Source organism: Protopterus annectens, chromosome 2.part1, assembly GCF_019279795.1.
Source record: "Protopterus annectens isolate FY-2018-M chromosome 2.part1, PAN1.0, whole genome shotgun sequence".
NCBI lineage: Eukaryota > Metazoa > Chordata > Ceratodontiformes > Protopteridae > Protopterus > Protopterus annectens.
In genome coordinates, this window is record NC_056729.1 from 938,353,176 (window position 1) to 938,370,361 (window position 17,186).

The 17,186-nt window shown below is 40.9% G+C and overlaps 1 protein-coding gene across 5 annotated transcripts in view; it reads right to left on the reverse strand.

The window, feature by feature from the left end:
- PALLD (palladin, cytoskeletal associated protein) overlaps positions 1-17,186 on the reverse strand; it is a 2,901,248-nt gene that overhangs the window by 294,980 nt on the left and 2,589,082 nt on the right. The window lies entirely within an intron of this gene.

A 17,186-nucleotide genomic window follows, 5' to 3' on the forward strand; every position in this document is an offset into this window, starting at 1 on the left:
TTTAAGCTGCCTACCCCTACTGTAAACTGAGCTTAATAAGCTACTCCTTTTTTACACTGCTGTTGATATACTGAATTATTTATTTGCCTTTCCTTGTGCTTATATTGAAAAAGTGCATTTTCCCCTCTCATTGTTCTACTGACTTACTTAATCTGAATTCATTATCTAGCTAGCTGTTGGATAAAGTAGTATATTTTTACACTTTAGCAAGCACTTGTTTTTACATCAAGAGGGCAGTGGATTTTCCATCTAGTGTACTGGGAGGTAGCCTGGTCTGTTTAGGTTGGGGAAACGTGACATTTTTGCATGTAGTTTTATTGGTTGGAGGGCTTATTAATCATCTTATCTTGTTTTCAGTGCCTTTATAAATTCTATACAACTGAGTGGCCCTTGGCTCATTTATACAAAGCAAAGTTCTTTTATTGAATAATCACACTTTTATAAGCTATTTAAAGTACACTGCTGTATCTGTATCTTTAAGCTTGTTTGCTGGTGGTAGCATTTTGTACCTTTTAATTTTTTTTTGTGGTATCATTTCACTCCAGGCATTCTTTTACTGTGCTTTTACATTAGGAGGACTGAGATTATTCATCTAGTGGTAGTAGGTATTTACCTGGTCTATCTGGGAAACACACAAAAGGGCTCTAATTATTTTTTGTACTTCTCTTATATACTGTGACTGTACTTCAGTAGTTTCAAAAAAAGACTGTACTGTCTGCTGCTGGTTTAAGTAGTTAATAGCACTTTTTTACATTGCAGCTGTTAGTTGTAGGTAGTTTGTATGGTCTTGTTACACTTGGGGTCCAAACCATCTATTCTACATTAAGAATGTGCTTTTCTGCACCCTTGTGGCAGAAGTGTGCTGATCTAACTTGTATGAGTTAGGGATTACTGGTGGAAGGCCTAGTGTGTGCTTTCCTGATTGATAGTTAGCATAAAATGTGTTTTCATTTATAAGCCTCACATTTGTGTGAGTTTTGATATAGATACTCAGAGCAGCTCATTGTGTGGTGATTTTGTTGTTGATTGCTGAGAATCTGCTTTCATCTGAAGCAATCCACTGCTGAAAAGAAAAAAAAATAAGTATTTTTTGTACTTCTCTTATATACTGTGACTGTACTTTAGCAGTTTCTTAAGCCATTTGCTGTTACTTTTGCACTTCATATAAAATGTACTGTCGACTGCTGCTTTAAGTAGTTAATTGCAATGTATTACAAAGTATCTATTAGTTGTGGGGCTGTTTTAGGTAGTTTGTGTGGTCTTATTACACTTGGGCTCCAAACTAGCTATTCTACATTAAGAAGGTGTTTTCTGCACCCTTGTAGCAGAAGTGTGCTAATCTAACCTGTCTGTGTTGGTAATTGCTGGTGAAAGGCTTATTGTGTGCTTTCCTGCTTGGTAGTTAGCTTAAAACTTGTTTCTTTTTGCTCGTATTTAAGCATTGTGTTTGTGCAGTACTGCTCTTCACTTAGTGGTGGTTAGCAGTGTCCTGTATAGAAGCAAAAGCCTAGAAGCTCAGTTTTTTCCCTAAACAGCTGTCAGTGAAACCCTTCCAAGCTTTTCTCCTGCTCTAGGAGCAACTCACTTGCGCACTGAGCAGTGTTGCTTATTGATCAACCTTACATTGCACAAAGTATAGGTTCCTCTTTTAGTCTCAGCTCTACCAGCACAGTCCTGTCAAATTAATCCATTCCCTTCCCTAATAAAACATACATTAACAGCCTGCTATCATGGACAGGCAGCTTCCCATCATCTCTCTGGCCAGCTTGATAGACGTGTGCATCCTGAGGCAATGTAGCAATTGCCTCATGTATACTGACAATCACTTATTCCTGAAACAAGATGTAGTTACACTACAAAATTGGAGGCAATGCTCTCACATAAGGTCAAATCGAATGCAAAACAGGTTGTCCGTACACACACATTTCCCACACTAAATAAAGCACAACACATAAAGTGCAAACTTGCAGTTTTAAAAGTACTGTATTTTAGTTTTTCTGTTACCTAATTGTTTCACTGAATAGTGTGCTATGTGTCTCTCTCTGCTGTAAGAGGGGGTGGTGGTCTTCTCACTTCTTTGCTTTCTGATATTTAACTGTTCGCCTAGAGGGTTTCCTCTGTACTTTAAGTGCTAGCCACATAGTTTGAGAATTCATTTTATGCTCAATTTCTGAGTGACATGGTTGGCTACAATCATCTGCATTAGTAGCTGAAGTTAAGTGCAGACTTGCAGTACTGTGTTTTACTCTTCTGTTAAGTGCAAACTTGCAGTTTTAAGAGTACTATATTTTATTTTTTCTATTAACTAATTGTTTCACTGAATAGTGCGCTGTGTGTCTCTCTGCAGTTAGTTGGTGGCTCTGGAATTGCCCGACCCTCCTGTAAGTCTGTATTTGAACACTCCTCCTGGCTCCATCTCATTTGCTCACTTAACCGAGTACAGTGAGATCATATTCTGAGTCTAGTGTTCACTCTACTTAATACAGAGAGAAGATTTGAGAAGGCCAACCCACTTAGGTTCTTCCTTACTATCTCCTTGCACTTTACTAACAAAAAAAAAAAAAAAAACAAAAAGAAACAAAAATTCCACTTTATTCATCTGCTTTTACTGTATTTCTGTTTCCTCCTACTTTATTTTGCTTTTGCCACTTCTTAAACGTACTCAATTGTATTTATTCTGCTGCATTTATTACTGCTTGGTAGTAGCCTGATTAAATTGTAACTGTTATTCTAAGTCTTTTGGTTTAAGCAGTTGGGCTTCATACCGGTTGTTTTACATTAAGAAGGTGTGTGGTCTGCACTGTTGTGGTAGGACAGGTAGCTTACATCCATCTAAGCTGAGAATTGCTGATTGAAGTCTCAGTGTCTGCTATTCTAAAAGTGTATTAGTTCTGGTTTAAGCACTTGGGCTTCAGGCCAGTTATTCTACATTAAGAAGGTTTGTGGTCTGCACTCTTATGGGAGGAGAGGCTGGATTCTGCCCTTATGAGCTGGGAATTTCTGTGCTTGCTTATTTGAACTGTTTCTTTCTGAAATTGGTGTGCCTTGTTGCTGTAGCATAAACCAGATTCAGGCCTGCTGAATCTAGCTTTGTTTGTATAACCTGAGCACTGATCCAGGCCATCTTTTTTTGGAGAAGGTTTCCCTGCACCCTAGTGGCAGGAGTGTGCAGTTAGAACTTGTCTGATTGAGGACTGCTGGAACAGGGCTCAGTTTTGAGCTTTTTTCTGGTTAATTGGTAACTTGTTTAAATCAGTTTGTTAGTTTTCTATTGTTTTTTATATATATATATATATATATAAATTGCACTTTATTCATCTGCTTTTACTGCATTTCTGTTTCTACCTACATTATTACTAGGGGCATTGACTACAACTCTGATCTGAGATATATAACAATAAGTATCCTTTTCTGCGCATTTAAAGTGTTTTTTGATTGTATCTGCTTTATTTTCTGAAAAACAAATATACTTATTTCCCGCCTTTCTAAGCTAGTACAGTCCAGTTTTCAGGTTAATGCTGAATTCAGGGCTGTGTTACAAGTCTCTGTGTTTGTCCATACCTTACTTGGATAGAAGGAAGTTTCTCTGTTCACCTGTGAGAGAGGGGAGCTTTGAACAGCCTATCTGTTCCTGGAGGAGTGGTATCAGCCCAAAAATTAGTAGTTTATATGCCATTTTGGGCTAATTTCTATCTCTTTCAATTCCCTGCTACAAAGACTGCATTTGCCCAGTTTTGCTCACCAGGCAGCACCGGTTTGCTAGGGTATAACTACTCCCGGCTCCACAAAGTCTCCTCTTCAATTTTTCCCCTGGAACTAGACAAAATTTCAACTTAAGCACTCAAACCATTCATTTCTCAGCCCGGCACTTGCTCAAAACTCATAGCAAGCACTTATAAACCCTAGCACTAGACCCCCTATACCGTACAGAAGGACAGGGCTATCTATTCGACCTTACCAGCCAATCAGTAAAACAGTTCACTGTACCTATCCAGGCATATTCAAAGGGCAGTTTCAGGTGTACTCTCCAGTCCAACTGGTGAATCTGGGCATTTTGAGGCAATGTTACAACTGCCTCATGTACACAGACAACTCTCTCCTCCTACCACCAAACACTAATATATGTGAGAGATGCAATTATACAGCCAAACTGGAGGCTAAGCTCTCTCAACCCAAGACTGGATCAGACAGTCAAGAGGAGAAGGGAAATACTTGCATCACACCACCAGTCTCACACAGACCCATTAAAACAGCACCAGCAAAGAACACATAAATAAAAGAAAACATACTCGGAGGCTCTAAATAAAAATCTGCAAAAGTAATAGAGACCTCCAAAGCAGACATCCAAGCAACCTCCACCCCCCAACACAAACCATGAAACACATACTTCACAAAACCAGTGTGTCACGCAATTACAGCCCTTAAGGCAAAATAACATACCCAACACATTAGTAATAGGTGACTCTATAGTCAGGCACACTGACATCCCACTCACTAGGCTGAACAAGGAGAAGGTTATGGCTAGCTGCCTGCCAGGTGCCAGGATCTGCCACATAACACAAGCATTCAGGTCACTCCATAACAAGTACAAATACGACTCTGTCATTGTCCATGTTGGTGTGAATGACCTGAGCCGTACCTCCCTGGACAACATGAAAAGAGAAATGGAAGAGCTCTCTGATCACATAGCCCAGGCTGGTATGATCCTGACCCTGAGTAGCATCCTGCTCTCACCAATAATGAAAGTAGTTTTTTATTCAGGCATGTCCAAGGGTCAGCTTCTCTCCTGCCTATATGATGAATCTGGGCATCTTGGGGCAATGTAGCAATTGCCTCATGTACACATACAACCCTCTCCTCCTACCATCTAACACCACAACCTGTGAGAGATGCACTTATCTAGCCAAACTGGAGTTAAAGCTCTCTCCAACCAAGACTGAACTTGACAGTCAAGAGGAGAAGGTAAACACTTGCACCACACCACACTCATCACATAGTCCCACTAAACCTACACCACCAAAATCCACACATAGAAACACAAAAACATTCGCAGAGGCTCTCAATAATAATCTGCTCAAGCAACAGAGACCTCCAAATCAGAAATGCAAGCAACCTCCAAGCCCCCAACACAACCCAAATGACACATAGCCCACAGACTCAGTGTGCCAATAAACCACAGCCCATAAGGCAAAACAAAATACCCAACACACTAGTCATAGGTAACTCTATAGTCAGGCACACTAATGTCTCACTCACCAGGCTAAACAAGGAGAAGGTTACTGTCAGCTGCCTGTCGGGTGCCAGGATCCGCCACATAACCCACGCTCTCAGGTCACTCCACAACAAGTACAAATATCACTCTGTTATTGTACATGTTGGTGTGAATGACCTGAAATGTACCTCCCTGGACTACATGAAAAGAGACATGTAAGAGCTCTATGATCTTGTAGCCCAGGCAGGTATGACCCTAGCCTTGAGTAGCATCCTGCCATCGCCCAGATTGATATTGCAGTACAAGGGCAAAATGATTGACTTCAACAATTGGATAAGCTTCTGGTGTTATTCTAAGGGGATCCAGTATCTGTCTGCCTGGGACAACATGGATGACAGACCATGATGCTTTGCCAGAGATGGGCTGCACCTGTCGCCCCAGGGATTCCGAATATTGGCTAAGGGTCTTGCCACTCCTACAGTGCCTTTTTAAGGCAAGGTTCAAATGACAAATTCACCACCATAACAGGAACAGGCAAGCAAAAACTGAGGGTAATGCTACTCAATGCTAGAAGTCTAAATCTCAAAATGCACACACTCGAGGCACTCCTTAAAATGGAGAACACTGATATCTGTGCAGTAACTGAGACCTAGTTCAAGGCTCTAGAGAGCACCCCTGCATTACCAGGCTATAATTCATACCACACTTTTCGGCCATCAAACCTGGACCAGAACACCAAAGGTGGAGGTGTGTCCATATTCATTAAGGATATCCACACCTCTTGGCTAGTTGTGCAGCATAACGCATCTAAGGTTATCCAAGTGCAACTAACTCTGGGCAAAACTGCAATCCAAACTGTAGCTTGCTACAGATCTCCTACCATGCCCCAGGATTCCCACTCCTCTTTTCTTGATATACTGGAAAATATTAGGGCTCAACCAAACACCCTAATAATGGGCGAGTTCAACTACCCCACCATTAACTGGGAGAACTACTCATGTACCAACTCCTTCGCCCAACGCTTTCTGGAATTCATAAATTCCAGTGCCCTGAATCAACTTATCCACACCCCCACCAGGGGCAACAATATCCTAGATCTAGTCATTACCAACATGAGTGACCGGTGTTCCACACCTGAAGTCAACGCCTCGTTGGTCAGATCTGACCATAAGCTAATCACCCTAGATATCCACATCCCGCCCCCCACTCACCATTAAGGAAACCATGGTAAAAATGTCTTCAAAGCCAACTTCATGCTTCTTAAGACAGAAGAATCTCAATGGCAACACCCAGATCTGCCCTGAGTTATAGCACAATGGCACAAAAATTACAGAACCAACTGATACTGCCAACATCCTGGCAGACAGGTTCAGTGCTAACTTTACCCCCTAAAGGGCCCATATCTATACAGGAAGAATGCAGAGTCCCTGTAATTGCATCTATGCAGGAAAAAGCTGCACTCTCTAAAACCAAAAACATAGCATCCATGGGACTGGACAACATCCCAGGCTGCGTTCTACATGAACTTCAGAACAAACTGGCTCCCCATCTAAGCACCATCTTCACTCATAGTCTCATGTCAGGCTTTGTGCCCACTGAATGGTGCACAGCAACAGTTATCCCACTCCACAAAGGGGGAACCACCACTGATCCCAGGAACTACTGACGTATCATCATAGAACTCATAAACAAAGACATTGGTAACCTCCAAACTCTGGACCCCACCCTGTTCGGGTTTGTGAAAGGCAGATTATGCTTTCTGAACCTGATCGGCTTCTTTGAGGCAGTCACCAAAGCCATAGAGGAGGGTAAGGTGGTTCACACAGCCTATCTTGACCTCGTCAAGGTTTTTGACACCATCCCCCATTCTGGAATTATAGCTAAACTCACTAAACCCGCTATAAATCCCTACCTCACATGATGGGTTGCCAACTGGCTCACTGACAGAACCCACACTGTAAAAGTTGCAGACTCCAAATCTGACTTCAAACCAGTATAAGTATTTTTATTGGTAGGTACCTATAAGAAACATTATGGCATTCCAAGAGTACAATGTGTCTCCAGCAATCTAAACAAAGCCTATAACACAGATATGTAATTAAGATGCCTAGATATCTAATTATTCCTCTAAAAACATCATCTTATCTAATGGCCAGCAGCTGAAAATATTGTATAGGCTTACTGTGTTTTGGGCAGAGGTTGAGAATATGCATCCTTAAATTTGTTGTGAGGACATGAGGTGGCAACAATATAATGTGAGAATAAAATGTCATTCTCTGGGTGCACAGATAAAAGGGACACGCAGACCTGTCAAGTGCTACACAGAAACATAGCAGAATTATTTGTAGTTTAATATCTCTTCAGCACTAGGATACATACCATGTTGATGACCACAGGAAACTACACATAAGCTTTTCCTTCCTGGATGAATCAAATATTCCTGAGATGACATGCTTCTGTTCTCTAAAGGCAGCATAACTGGTACTTTTGTCTGTCAACCTTTTAAGTAACTTGAACTTGTGCCTCTTAAGGTACAGGAGGCAAACAGCAACTGTAAACCTAAATCAAATGATGAGAAACAGCTTCTGTACTCTGTTTTTCTGATTTGTATTCTCCTCATAGTTACACAAAAGGGTTTGAGCTGATTACTGATACTGGGTGCAATTACTGAATCCCCAAATGAAGTCAGTATACTCCAGGAGGGTCTTACGCAGACCAACGACTGGTCTATTAGTCATGTTCTCAAACTGAATGGGAAGAAATGCATCATCATTCCCTTCAGTACAAACAGTGTTGCTTCACACAATCAAATTAACAACAATACCCTAAGTACCTACAAAGTGGTAAGGGACTTGGGTTCACAAGTTGACCGTGACCTTAACTTCGAACATCATGTGTCCACTGTAGTAATGAAAGCTTTCTACATAGCACACTTGATTAGTAAAGGCATCACCTTGAGAGGAAAACAGGTTATAACCCCTCTATACTCGGCACTAATTTGGCCCATAATTGAGTATAACACCCTGTTCTGTGTTGTACCAGACAAAGCACCTGCAGCAACTGCAGAGACCACAGAGGTTTCTAGCAAAGAAGATCAAGGGACTCCAGCATGTGCCATACACAGACCAACTAAAGTCCCTGTCACTTTACTCTGTATCGTATAGACTTCTTAGGGGAGACTTATGCCTTGCTTACACAGCAATCTTAGACCCAAACCTAATGAACTTGCTGCATATCTGTAAATCAAATGGGACTAGGGCCACCCATTCCAGGGACCCAGATATGGCCTGTGACTTAAATAGGACATGCTGGAGGGACAGATTTGTCTCCCAGTGATTGCCGCATCTTTGGAATAGGCTACCTATTCATGTGAAACAGACCACCTCTATGACACTGTTCAAAAGGAACTGGGAAGAGTGGATGGGGCACTGTAAATTCTTACCAGGAATAACACTCACAACCCTCCTGGACATGGCAGTCATTACTAAATGCAATCTTGGGAACTAGCTAACATTTCTATGGCATTACATTGGGATGAAATGCCTAGCCTTGAAATGGCCTCTGGGTTGATAGCCTAGTAATCTCCTATGATTCCATGATCCTGTGTGTGTATGGATCCATAGTGGGGCCATGTTATAATGAAACCATCATGTATCAATTTTCATCCATGCCGTACTGCTCATACCCACCTGTGAACCAAGGATAGATGACTCATGGACTGGCAAAGGTGGCAGCATTTTCTACGAAGACAGGACAGACTGATGATTTCTTTCCTGTCCATATCCTGAATTGGTAGTCTTAAAAATGAGTTCATATCAACCAGTCTGAGCATTTACTTTGGTGCATCATAACTTGTGGATGTAATCTGCATACGTTTCTGAATGATCTTGTAAACTACAGCATGGGAAACTGGGAAAAGGTTGTAGTGTATTTAGCTAAGTACAATAAATGACATTCACACTAATCTGAGAAGGGTGTGCAGTGGTCAGACTAAGTTTTACTGACTCCATAGTAGACATGGTAAGAAAGTTAGACAAAATAACATTCCTATGCAGGTGATACCAACATATTTACTAGTGTAAAATGGAATGAAAGAATTCCTACAGATCTGTACACTGACCCAGTTAAACAGAGCAAGATACACGGTAGGACTATAAATGTCTAACATTATTAATCTAAAACACAACAACCCTAAAGTACCCTATACAAGGGCCAAACAGTTGCTAGCAATAAGTGAAAATAATATTTGCAAAGTTAAGACTGTTAGATAATTTTGTGGCTATGGAGCAGTTTGACATGAAACAGACTGGATTACTAAAAGCATTAGGGTGCAGTGCCACTTGTAAAAAGAGTTTAAATCATTTTGTACAAATCACTGAGAATGGATATTCTTAACATCAAAAAATCTTAAATTGTGTGCTACACTCTTTTAGGCAGGCCACATCTCCGAACAGATCGAGACTGCAGACAGCTCAGGGAAGGGTGACAGAAACTCCAGACTATAACAGGAGTGATGTGCAGTACACAACATACAGCTGGCAAACATTACCCGGTGGCGTACAACATGACCCTAAGTCAGCACAAGTGTTCAACAGAAAATAAGTATTGTGTATTTTAAGCTTGCATTACACTTTTGTGTATTTGTTATTGTATTTTGCTTAATTGCTGCTTCATTTTTGCTGTTGTACTGCTGTGACTGTTTTTTTCTACACTTTAAATCTCTAGTACTTCTGTATTTCATAGCATAGGCTACATTCAGATTTGCTGAATCTAGACTGTTTGGTATCACTTCAGCACTAAAAACAGTCAGTCATCCTACATTAAGAAGGCCTCCTCCACCCTTGTGGCAGAAGTGTGTAGCCAAGGATTCATCTGAGTTGGGGCTTGCTGGAAAAATGTGCAGTTTTAGGCCTTCCTGTTGGTTAATTTGTGTTAAAACTGTTTTACTTTGCTTGTGTTTGAGACCCATGTTTGTGCATAGCTGTGCACCGTGCTGTGGGTTTTAGTGCTGCTGTGTATAGACGCAAATGCTCATAAACACAATTTTCCCTTGAGATCTGCCAGAGAACCCTCCTTAGCTCCATTGCCTCTCTGTGTATATCTGCCATGATTTAGTGGTAAATCACTTTGTGTATGGAGTGCAGGGTCCTGGGTTTGAGCCTTGCAGAGGCAGTTTATTTGGGTGGGAGGGTGGCGTAATGGTTAAGGTGTTTACCTTAGAAACACAAGGTGCAGGGTTTGATTCTCATAGGGGGTAACTGGCTAGGCTTAAAAAATGGTCCAGGAGGGCAGTTAGCCTAGTGATAATCTAGGGGTGGGAGGATGACATAATGGTTAAGGTGTTTACCTTAAAGACACAAGGTGCAGGGTTTGATTCTCACATGGGGTAACTAGCTAGGATTCAAATGGTGCAAAAGGGCAGTTAGCCTAGCACTAACCTATGAACCTGTGTGCAATGCAGTTGCACACTGCTACCTAGTGACCAACTCAGCTGCACATTCTGAGACAATGACACAGTCTTCTACCCTTAGCTCTCCAAAGAATAGCCATCTTTGTTAGTCTTACAAGCAAACCCTGATCCATCTAGTTCATCTCAGCTAGTTACTACAATGTATAGTTGTTATAATGGATGGACAATTTCCCACCATTTCTCCAGCCAACCTGACTGACATGGGAATCCTGAGGCAATGTAGTAATTGCATCATGTATACCATCGACCACTTGCTCCTAAAACAAACAAACACTGCATGTAAGAGATGTAACTATACCATGAAATTAGAATCAGTCCACTCACATAACAATATATAAGACACACAGCAGGTTGTCAGCACACACAACTCCCCTCTCACACAATTAAGACCAAGATACATAAACCCACATACGTGGAGGTACTTACTAAGAGCCTACCAAAAGACCAGAGACCTCCCAAGCGCAAACAACACACACGCAAACAGAATTCACCACTACACATAACAACACACACATATCAGTGTCTCAGCAATTAAGCCCTTAAGGCAAAACACCTCAAAATATAATGTTCTGGTCATATATGACTCAATATGAGATACACAGGTGTGTCCCTCATCACATTGAACAAGGTCATGGGTCAGCTGCCTGTCAGGTGCCAGGAACCATCGAATCACACACATGCTCAAGTTGCTCAGCAACAAGTACCATTATGACTCTCTAATAGTACATGTTGGTGTGAATGACTTGAGACGTACCTCTCTGGACTATATGAAGATTGACTTGACCAAACTCTTAGCTTATGTGTGCCAGGCAGGTATGTCCATAGCCCTAAGCAGCATTCTACCTTCACCTGGAATTATGCCACAATACAGAAAAAAAAATGATTGATTTCAATAATTGGCTTAGCTTCTGGTGTCACTCCATGGGGATCCAGTATCTATCTGCCTGGGAAAACATGGTCAACAGTCCACGATGCTTTGAAAGATATAGCCTTCACCTGTCTCCTCAAGGCTTATAGATACTGGCAAAGATGCTTGCCTCCCCCAATATCCAAACAACAAAACTTGCGATGTAAAGAAATCTATTAAAGACAAACTCCAGGTCATGGTGCTTAATGCTAGGAGCTTAAACAGTAAACTGCACTCCCTGGAAGCACTCCTCACTTTGGAAGGTGCTGACATTTGTGCAGTCACTGAGACATGGTTCAAGGCCACAGAGAGCATCCCGACTGTACAAGGCTACAATGTCTTTCACATGTTGAGACCCCAAAACGAGCTTGAAAGAACCAGAGGTGGAGATGTATTCATTTTCATTAAATCCAAATACACCTTGAGACTGGTGAAACAGTATGACTCTCATGAGTTACTCCAGGTCGAAATTAACTACAGGTAAAATACCCCTTCATATCATCGCTAGCTACAGGTACTTTTTCATGAACCAGGAGAAGCACACTTCTTACCTGGACTTCCTAGAGTCACTCGGTATACAGTCAAATACCTTGGTCATCGAAGATTTCAACTATCCTTCCATTGATTGGGTGATTTACATGAGAACAAACATGATAGCTATGAGGTTCCTGTTAATTCAAGTGGCCTGGAACAGTCGGTCTGCATCCCCACAAGGGGCTCAAATGTCCTGTACCTAGTGCTCACTAACATGGGGGGGAGCACTGCACTACCCCGTGTATGTTGCTTTCCCTGGTAAAGTCAGACCATAAATCTGTCTCATTTGAAGTAAAGATCAAACCTGATACCCCCCAGAGGAATAAAAAACTGAAAATTTTCTACTAAGAAAACTATTGCCTACTAAGTGATGGTACAAAAACCACTGCCAACATAGCCAATAATGACTCCTATGCAGAGGAATACACAAATGCCTTATACAACCACTTAAACAAATGCATTAACTTGGCTGTAACCAATAGGAACAAAACCAGGTCTTCCTGTAAAAACAAGCCACCCTGGTGGACTGTAAATATACATAAGCTATACAAAATAATAGAAAAAAAATGATATCTAAGAACAAGAGGAAACTTACTCAACAGGGAGAATACCCTCCACAGCTTGAACAAGCAAATCAGATATCTTGATAAGTCCTCTAAGGCTAGCTATGAGTCTAAATTAGCCTATCTAGCTAAACACAAGCATAAGGCATTTTTTAGCTACATCCAAAACCTAAAAGGGAATGCCTAGCTGTGTGCCGAACTTATAGTGGACAGTACCATTCACACTGAACTTGATAAAATCGCCAACTTGCTGGCTATCAGATTTGGCAATAGCTTCACCTCCCCTGTCCCCACTAGACATACTCCAAAGCATTCCTGACACCTGTCCTCTTCTGAGTAACTCTAAAGAACAGGTCATGCAAGCACCCTCCAAAGCCAAAAACACTGCCTGTATGGGACCAGATAACATCCCAAGGTGTTTACTAAACAATCTAAAATAAGACCTAGTGGAACCAGTCAGCACTCCCTTTAACCATAGCCTGGGATTTGGCTTTGTCCCGGCAGAGTGCAGAACAGCAGCAGTAAACCCTCCTTCTTCCTATTTTGCCTCAACTTCCCCTATGCAACTATAGTTTTGCTTCCTTTCAACTCATGAACAACTCTACTTTAAAATACCTGCCCAATGTTATTAACTCTCTTATACCACTTCAGTTTTCTTTAAATCTTATCTCATCTAGTATTTCTTCTCTTTAACCATCACAACCCATAATCTACTTCCTATTCATTTGTTAAAATCTCCATGTAATTATCTGTATACACAAGCTTGCAATGTTTTACATTGTCATAACTATCTAATAATTACGTGATCTAATAATTTATGTCAAAAATGTATTTTGTATTTGTCAAACTGTTAAAATACCTGTGGAGATTTTCTCCTTGGGCCTCTGATGAAAATGGGCCAGAAACCCAGTCGGACCTCCCTGGTAAAACAAATGTAAAATAAATAAATAAATAAATAAATAAATAAATAAATAAATACATAAATGAATAAATAAAATAATCTCTTGCATAAAGGGGGTCCATCAACTGACCCTTGGAACTATCGACCCACAGGCCTAACCAGCCTTATCTGCAAAGCCATGGAAAGAATCGTCATGGACCTTATCCACAAGGACATATGCAACCCTCAAACCCTTGACCCAACCCAGTTTGGTTTCGTCAAAGGTAGATCTTGCTTATCAAACCTAGTGGATCTTTTTGAGAATGCCATCAAAGCCCTGGTTGAGGGAAAAACAGTACATACCACCTATCTTGATTTAGTCAAGGTCCTTGACACAATCCCACATTCAGGTATCACAGAGAAACTCTCCCAGCTGGGGATTAGCAACATATTACTCGATGGGTAGCAAACTGGCTCACCGACAGAATGCACACTGTCAAAGCTGAGGAGTCCATCTCCACCAGTAGACCAGTTACCAGTGGGGTACCACAAGGATCTGTACTGGGCCCTCTACTGTTTGGAATCTAATTCTCTGAATTTCAGATGAAAGTAGATGGCCTATGGCTCACCAAGTTTGCAGATGACTGTAAACTGGGTGCAATCATACAGTCCCCAACAATGTTAACATATTACAGAAAGGGCTAACACAGAAAAATGACTGGTGCCAAACTTGTGGACTAAAGCTTAATGCAAAAATATGCCTCATTATATCCTTTGGCAAAGAAGTAACCCCTGCTAATTATGATATAGATAGCACCCCTCTAAGCTCAAACTCAGTGGTGACTGACTTGGGAACACAGGTTCATAGCAATCTAAACTTCAATCACCATGTGTTCATATTGGTAGGAAAAGCATTCTACATTATGACTATAATAAATCAGGGCATCGTATCCAAGTCCAGGGAGGTCATAGCTATGCCTTCCCAGACCCTTATCAGACTACTAATTGAGTACAATGCTCCCTTCTGTATGTACCTCACCAGACACATCTGCAGCAACTTCAGAGACCACAGATGATTTTTACCAAGAGAATCCAAGGCCTCCAAAACATGACTTACATGAAAAGACTGAAAGCCCTGTCACTGTACTCTGTATCATACAGGCTGCTGAGAGACGACTTGTGCCTGGCCTACACAGCAGTATTGGACCCAACCCTAATGAAAATGCTAGACATCTACAAATCAAATGGGACAAGAATAACTTGCTCCAGGGATCTCAACCTAGCCTGTGACATTAACAGTACATGTTGGAGAGACAGATATCTCTCCCAGAGATTGCCGCTCCTCTGGAATAAACTTCCACGTCATGTGACACAGAGCTCCTCAATGACCCTATTCAAGTGCAACCTTGACAACTGGATGGGTGACCATAAATTCACCCCAGGGGTGGCACCTATGTCCCTCATGGACAGGGGCAGTCAGTGCTGATTACAGAATCGCTCTGCTAACAATGACCATGTAACTATGGTCAATAAGGGCACTCGAGTTGTTACATGGCTAGGCTTGCAAAGGCCCTAGGGCCATTAGCCTAGTAGCCTCCTATAAACCTATGAATCTAAATAACCAGAAAACTCAAATTAATAACCAATGAGGAGAAGTGGAGGATAAGACTAGAGTTGAAATAATGCAGCCTGTCTTCACTATGACAGATGCAACAAGTTCACAAACACATTCTTGAGAAAGTAACACACCTGCATATGACTACGTTAAAGCAATCCCAAGTCCCCTAATAATCGTTTTATCACTGTCAAATGTTCCTACTTAAATGTAAAACTCAGCACAACAGTAACAGGCAAAAAGGTTTCACAATCTGGTAACTAGTGTCCCAGTCTGCAGACTAGTAATGTAGTGCATATACAGTATATGACAGATATCTCTGTTTTTATTTGCAGAAACAACAGTCACAAATGCTGGCACTATACAATGGAGTTATTTAAAGAAAGGTATGAAAACCATTTATTAAATAACTCCTCTGTATAATAACAATGAGTCCAACAGTGAATAAAGTTGGATTTATCCACACCTGATGACATTTACCTACTCAGACACTATAAAAGTTACTGATAAATCTTCATCCACATGTGGGTGGTCATTACTGTACTATTATCTCACATTAACACACTGTCATTATATATAATAGAAAAGCTGATCCACATAATTCTACATAACTGTGACATTATAATACTTTTACTTGGACAGCTATGTTTTAAATCATCATCATTCGGGTCTATATTAGAACATCAAGGTTTAAAACCTTCAAATGTTCTAATATCGAATCCTACGGAGTGAAAGCTTAAAATATCGAAGCAACAGAAACCCAAAATCTTTCCTAGGGAAAGATTTTGGTTGTCCGTTTCTGTTGCTTTGGTATTTCCAGCACTGTGGTGGAAAGTTACGGATCGGGTTCAGGTAAGTGTGCGATTGTGTGGATGTGAGAGTTAGGGTGGGTTAGGTGAGTTAGGGTTAGGGCGCGGGTGAGGTGAGTGTGCGTTAGTGACGGACCTTATGGTTAGGGTTTGGGTTAAGGTAAGTGGATAGTTAGTGGTGTGTGTATAGTTTAGTGTAGGGTTAGTTGTAAGATTTTGGGCGTGTGTGTGTGGATTGCTGTTTGTTTGGTGTGCTTGTGTTGCACGTATGTGTTTTGGAACAGCAATTTTTTTCCCTGGGAAATAAATCACTGTTCTGACGGTTCGAGATTGTAAGCTTTCACTTACATAGGGTCGATTAATCACCATTCGCTTTTTTAAGCGGTCGGTGATCTAATATAGACCCCATCATTCTGGTATTAATTAAAGATTTCATTTGGAAATCTGTAAATGTTATAGTACCTGCAGTCTTTAAGTAGTGCCCTGCACAATGTTAGAATCCCTTTTTTGAACAAGAAATATATTTGTTGAATTATCACTTGTGACAAAGGCAACCATACATTTATATAAATGAAAACAAACCATATTGACATATTTCAGTTGCAAACATTATACATAATTTATAATCTATTCAGTCATTGTCAGTCAAACATTAAATAGCTCATTCAGTTCCCTGCCTTCCCTTAAACCTCATTTCTTCTCCAAAACATTATTCTGCATGTATTCTTCTCAAAATTCCCATATTTACTATGTGATTTGCTCCTACCCCTTTCTATAGATCCCACTTCTGGTTCTTTTACCTCTGTTACTATATTCAGTAGTTCTAGAACAGTTGGTTTAGAATCTGATTTCCAGTTTTTAGTAATTGCTTTTTTGGCAGCCACCAGCATTAAACTCAGCACAAATTTAGAATTCCTGACTACTATATATGAAAGATTTCATCATTCCATATACCCAAGCTCATGTGTTTTCATCATAACGTTGTGCACACACCAAACTACTGAAAATCCCCCTAAAAACACCTCTCCACAGGTTTGTCTCAACATAAAACACACTGACATCTACACAAACCCTTTGACCACTGTCACTCTGTATGTGTCCCAGTCCAAACATGTATCCAACACAATGATGTACAGTAGCCTGGCTACCACACTATAAATGAGCAAGTGAATAAATACACTCCATCTCTCATCCAT